The sequence below is a fragment of the Oncorhynchus masou genome, unplaced genomic scaffold, assembly GCF_036934945.1.
Source record: "Oncorhynchus masou masou isolate Uvic2021 unplaced genomic scaffold, UVic_Omas_1.1 unplaced_scaffold_1345, whole genome shotgun sequence".
Lineage (NCBI taxonomy): Eukaryota > Metazoa > Chordata > Actinopteri > Salmoniformes > Salmonidae > Oncorhynchus > Oncorhynchus masou.
Genome location: NW_027003337.1, coordinates 16,121 through 21,456, shown reverse-complemented (window position 1 = coordinate 21,456; position 5,336 = coordinate 16,121). Strand labels below are relative to the sequence as shown.

Genomic DNA, 5,336 nt, shown 5'->3' with positions numbered 1-5,336 from the left:
CATTAATTGCACGGTAACAGTTACAAACGATGCCCACAAACTGTTAGGGCCCAACAGCAGAGTCCCATCAGCAGTCCCAAGACCTTACCACTGCTTCACCTGGCTATCAGCGGAGCCATGTCTGGCAGTGAAACAGTTTATTGGGGCTGCAGGGTAGCCTAGTGGTTAGAGCGTTGGACTGGTAACCAGAAGGTTGCAAGTTCAAACCCCTGAGCTGACAAGGTACAAATCTGTCGTTCTGTCCCTGAACCGGCAGTTAACCCACTGTTCCTAGGCCGTCATTGAAAATAAGAATTTGTTCTAAACTGACTTGTCTGGTTAAATAAAGGCTAAAAAACATCAGCCTCATTTTCTGCCTTCTTAAATATAGCTCATATGGCTGACTTGTTTAAACAAATGTGGTTTCTACTGACAATTGAGATGTACAAACTATGGCATAAGGGAACGACGAGCGGATAAGAGACAATCCGTAATTTTGATTAAGACATAAATGAGCTGAGCTAGGGACGGATGTTGAGCACTTTTTAAAATTATATACAGTAGATTTACTGCACATTAGCAGAGTAACAAGCATTTCACAAATAACAATTGCACCTTGTTTGATTTAAAACAGTCAGTCAGTGGCATCCACAGGACAGACGACCAGTGAAATACTATCTGAATCACCAGGGTTGAAGAATGGATAGAGTTTCTCAGTGAAGGAGCAGTCAGTGAAAGAGTAGATATGACACCTTGCCTCCACATCGTAGAAGGAGACCTGACACTTCTCATAATCCACAAACACCCCCACCTTCAGGGCTTCTCTCTCAGTAAGAGGGTGACATGGGATTCTGCATTAGCTGTGTACTCTTCATCCTTCAGCTCCACAGTCCAGTATCCATTATTAGGGATTGGTATAAAACTCTCATTCCTATTGATGGACTGTATGACCCCACTCCCAAAGTCCACCAGTCTTCCCCTCCACCTTCACCTCATAGTAGAACTTCCCTGAGAAGCCCACATTTCCCCAGGACACCGGACCAATTTTTATACCTCTTCCTGTTGTCAGAGAGAACCTGATTTAGTTCTCCATGTCTCACTTGTTCCCCGTCATCAGACAGGATGAGTTTACAATGTGCCGTATCAGGGTCTAGAGTCACATCCACTGTGGAGTAGAAAAGAAACATACACTATGGTAAACACAATGACATCATGACATCAACATCAGTGGTATAATACACTATGGTAAACACAATGACATCACCATCAGTAGTATAATACACTATGGTAAACACAATGACATCATGACATCAACATCAGTGGGTATAATACACTATGGTAAACACAATGACATCATGACATCAACATCAGTGGGTATAATACATCATCAGTGGTAAACACAATGACATCATGACGTCAACATCAGTGGGTATAATACACTATGGTAAACACAATGACATCATGACGTCAACATCAGTGGTATAATACACTATGGTAAACACAATGACATCAACCTCAGTGGTATAATACACTATGGTAAACACAATGACATCATCATCAGTGGTATAATACACTATGGTAAACACAATGACATCAACATCAGTGGTATATCAATTGGTATAATATGGTAAACACAATGACATCAACATCAGTGAGTTTAATACACTATGGTAAACACAATGACATCATCATCAGTGGTATAATACATTATGGTAAACACAATGACATCAACATCAGTGGTATAATACACTATGGTAAACACAATGACATCATCATCAGTGGTATAATACACTATGGTAAACACAATGACATCAACATCAGTGGTGTAATACACTATGGTATACACAATGACATCATGACATCATCATCAGTGGTATAATCCATTATGGTAAACACAATGACATCATGACAGTGGTATAATACACTATTGTAAACACAATGACATCAACATCAGTGGGAATAATACACTATGGTAAACACAATGACATCATCATCAGTGGTATAATACACTATGGTAAACACAATGACATCAACATCAGTGGTATAATACACTATGATAAACACAATGACATCACTACTATTATTCTGTAAGTAAATCCGAGACACTCTATTTGGCATAATATGTTTCGTATGGTATGTATTAATTTGTGTTTGTCACAGAGTATAAAACACACCTGCATGTCTTCTGATGTTTTCAAAATCTGAAATATAAAGTAAGAGACTATTGGTTATGAAAAATTAGCAACATACTGATGGATATCACAAACTACTGTTAAAGGACATTTGTGTTGTTCAACCCAGACCTCAAACTATGCAGACCTATAATAATTTGAATCTTAGTGAACATATGGGGGAGAAATATCTGACACCCCAGCAGTCCCAGGAAGGTGGGGAGATCAAGAGCTCATTTTTTATATACGTATATATAATAAATCATTTTGACAGTAACCCTCAATAAATTCATTCATAAACCTTTTCTTTTCCATATGTGATAGGAAGCTAAATGTTTGTTTCCTTGGGCTTCAGGAATGTGACTGAAAAAGTGAAAAAGTAAAAAAACAAATAGAATGATAGAATGATAGAATGAGGGGGCAGTCAGTGAACAAATGCTGTTGTCAAGGCTCACGACAGCGCCAATGTAATGAGTGGAGCTTACTGGAGGTGTTCAACAACTCATATCAGACTGAGAGACTAATGCTTCTTAGATAGTTATTTTGAGTTTTAGTTTAGAAAAATGATCTCTCTGCAGAAGCAACAGTTACAGGGATGGTAAAAACAGCTTGAGTTGCCGTAGCAACATCAGGAAACAGGGCAGAAGGGAGTTGTACTTCAAATACAGCAGTTCAGTAATATCTATAATTAATTAATAATTTTTTATTTAACCTTTATTTAAACTATGCAATTCAGCTAAGAAACAAATTCTTAATTTACAATTTTTGTTTATTTTAACTGACTTGCCTAGTGAAATAAAGGTAAGAACAAATTCTTATCTTCAATGACGGCCTGGGAACAGTGGGTTAACTGCCTTGTTCATGGCAGAAGGACAGATTTGTACCTTGTCAGCTCAAGGATTGAACTTGCAACCTTTCAGTTATTAGCCCAAAGCTCTAACCACTAGGCTACCCTGCCACCAATGACTGCCTACCCCCGCCAAACCCTCCCCTCCCTAACCCAATCACAGCCGGTTGTGTTACAGCCTGGGATCAAACCATGGTCTGTAGTGATGCCGCAAGCACTGAGATGCAGTGCCTTAGATCGCTAAGCCACCGGCAGCCCACATGCTGACAGTCCCCCTAAATCAGGCACTAAAATGACTTTAAAAATAGTTTTATGTTTACGTGACATATTTGTTTGATTTCCCACCGTTTTGTCAGAAGACCATCCAGGCCTTACTAGGATCATGTCAACTTCCTCCGTCAAATTAACGTGTATTTTCTCCCTCTGGTGGTTGAAAGTATCACTACATCTATTTATTTTACTTCACCGCAAACTTGCGTCAAAGGCGGTCCTTGGAAAAACATTTATTCAGCTCGACTCCTTCCAGGCACAGATATGGCAAATCAGTCTGATTAACTGGTGGTATACTGGTGAACCGGCGTTTTGAGTTGTGCGGTTGTAATATCAACAGTCCCTTTTCTCTGTTATATCTTGGCATGCATCAGTCAAGTTCAATTGTGTGCAGCACAAAGGACATATACTGCACAATGTCTCAGGAAAGACTGTCTGGGCTGTCAATACTCAGTATAGAAAGCAGTCGGACCCGCAACCTGAACCTACAGGCCGTGGTGAAAACTTTTTGCACACAAAAAAAGAGGACTTCAGGACACCATGGGAGTCTCTCAAGTTGGATTTCATTTGATTTAATTTACCTGGAATATTGCATCCCATTTGTGTAAACTGTGTAGCCAGACAAATACCGCTGAGTTCAGCAATAAATAGTGGCTGAATTGACGCTCAAGATGACTACTATTTTCCTCATTGTTCCTCATTATTTGATGTGTAACTTTTGTTAAAATTGTATAAATAGCAGCTAAATACGGTATATAGCTTCATATAGTACACTGCATAATGAAACAATCCCTAGTTAGCGAGTGTTTTGAGGGTGGACTGACTTTATTTGGCGTTATTAATAGACTGGTTTTTACGCACAACTTTCTATCCAAGCTGAGAGAGAGCGCGAGGACAGCTCATGTTATGCAGGTTCAGGTATTCTATACAGGGCAGTTGTATATTCTGGTAGTTGATTAGTATGCGGTTGCATCGAACATTTATTTTACAATCTTCAATGATTGAATTTACAACTTTAATTACTGAATAAGTAATTACATTATTGCCACCAGCCAGTAGTAGAAGACCAAATAGGCCTGTTTACCAATTAACATTTATCCATTAGCCAATGCTAAGCCTTGGCACCACAGAAAGCCCATCATCGATTCGATAGCATGCAGCCGCATAGACATGTCCTGATTTCAGCACCATGGCCAGCGATTGGTAGTCTATACTTAAATTTTTATTTTAGGGGGCTGCGAACTCCGACCTTGCGGGGGTCCAGAAACTGTGTTATGCCAGTGGTGAGATTGATGGTAACTTCAGTCAAATTTAGTGCCAAACACAGACACAATGTAATAAAACATTTCCTACATTAATTATCTAACATACTATAACTGCAAACAAGATTCCAAGAAAAAAGTACATTCAAAATATTAGAAATCAGTTCTTCCCCTTTACCTGGACTCCAGTTTGTGTTCCACAAAATCTGTGGATGAATTATATTTAACCCATATTAATCATTGAGATATACAGGTTTTTCTTCACTGTACATAAACGTTGAGACATTGTCAATGTATTATTGATGTACTGGAAGCCAGCATATACTGAAGCTATAGTTTAGAACCCTGTAATAAGGACATCTTCCATAATGAGTTCTAGGAGCGATGCATCCAGAAGAGTGTAACGTCACTACATCCAGTCACTCACGAGTTCATACTTGTCCATACTTGTAAATGCTCATTCTTTAATTATTTCCTTGTACCTATGTGTGTCCTCTGTAACTGTGTGCCTTTTTTGTTTGCTGAAATCTGTAGTTTTGGATAAAATCGGTTATAATCACAATGGAGCAAAACATTGACTTCAATCAGGCAGGACAACTCAATGCTTTAATAAATATCCATTATTTAACTGTATGTATTACATACTGTGTAGCTGTGCTTATCCTTGTCCTGATTGTTATAGCGTTGTCACTTGGACTGGAAATACATAGTTTTTCATTAAACATTTCATTTTGGCGTCCCCTTCCAAAAACGTTTTAAATCATCCGTGCCTTCACCATAAAATCATCCGCTCCTCCATTAACAAAC

General features: G+C 38.8%; 1 long non-coding RNA gene across 1 annotated transcript; it reads right to left on the bottom strand.

Annotated features, from left to right (window-relative positions):
* Positions 1 to 1,018: 1,018 nt before the first annotated feature.
* LOC135530447 (uncharacterized) lies at positions 1,019 to 4,724 on the bottom strand. Its single transcript, XR_010453850.1, has 3 exons — positions 4,708 to 4,724; positions 2,154 to 2,180; positions 1,019 to 1,144 (listed from the first exon to the last, which is right to left on the bottom strand). It is a non-coding gene; the product is annotated as an uncharacterized LOC135530447 (long non-coding RNA).
* Positions 4,725 to 5,336: the final 612 nt, after the last annotated feature.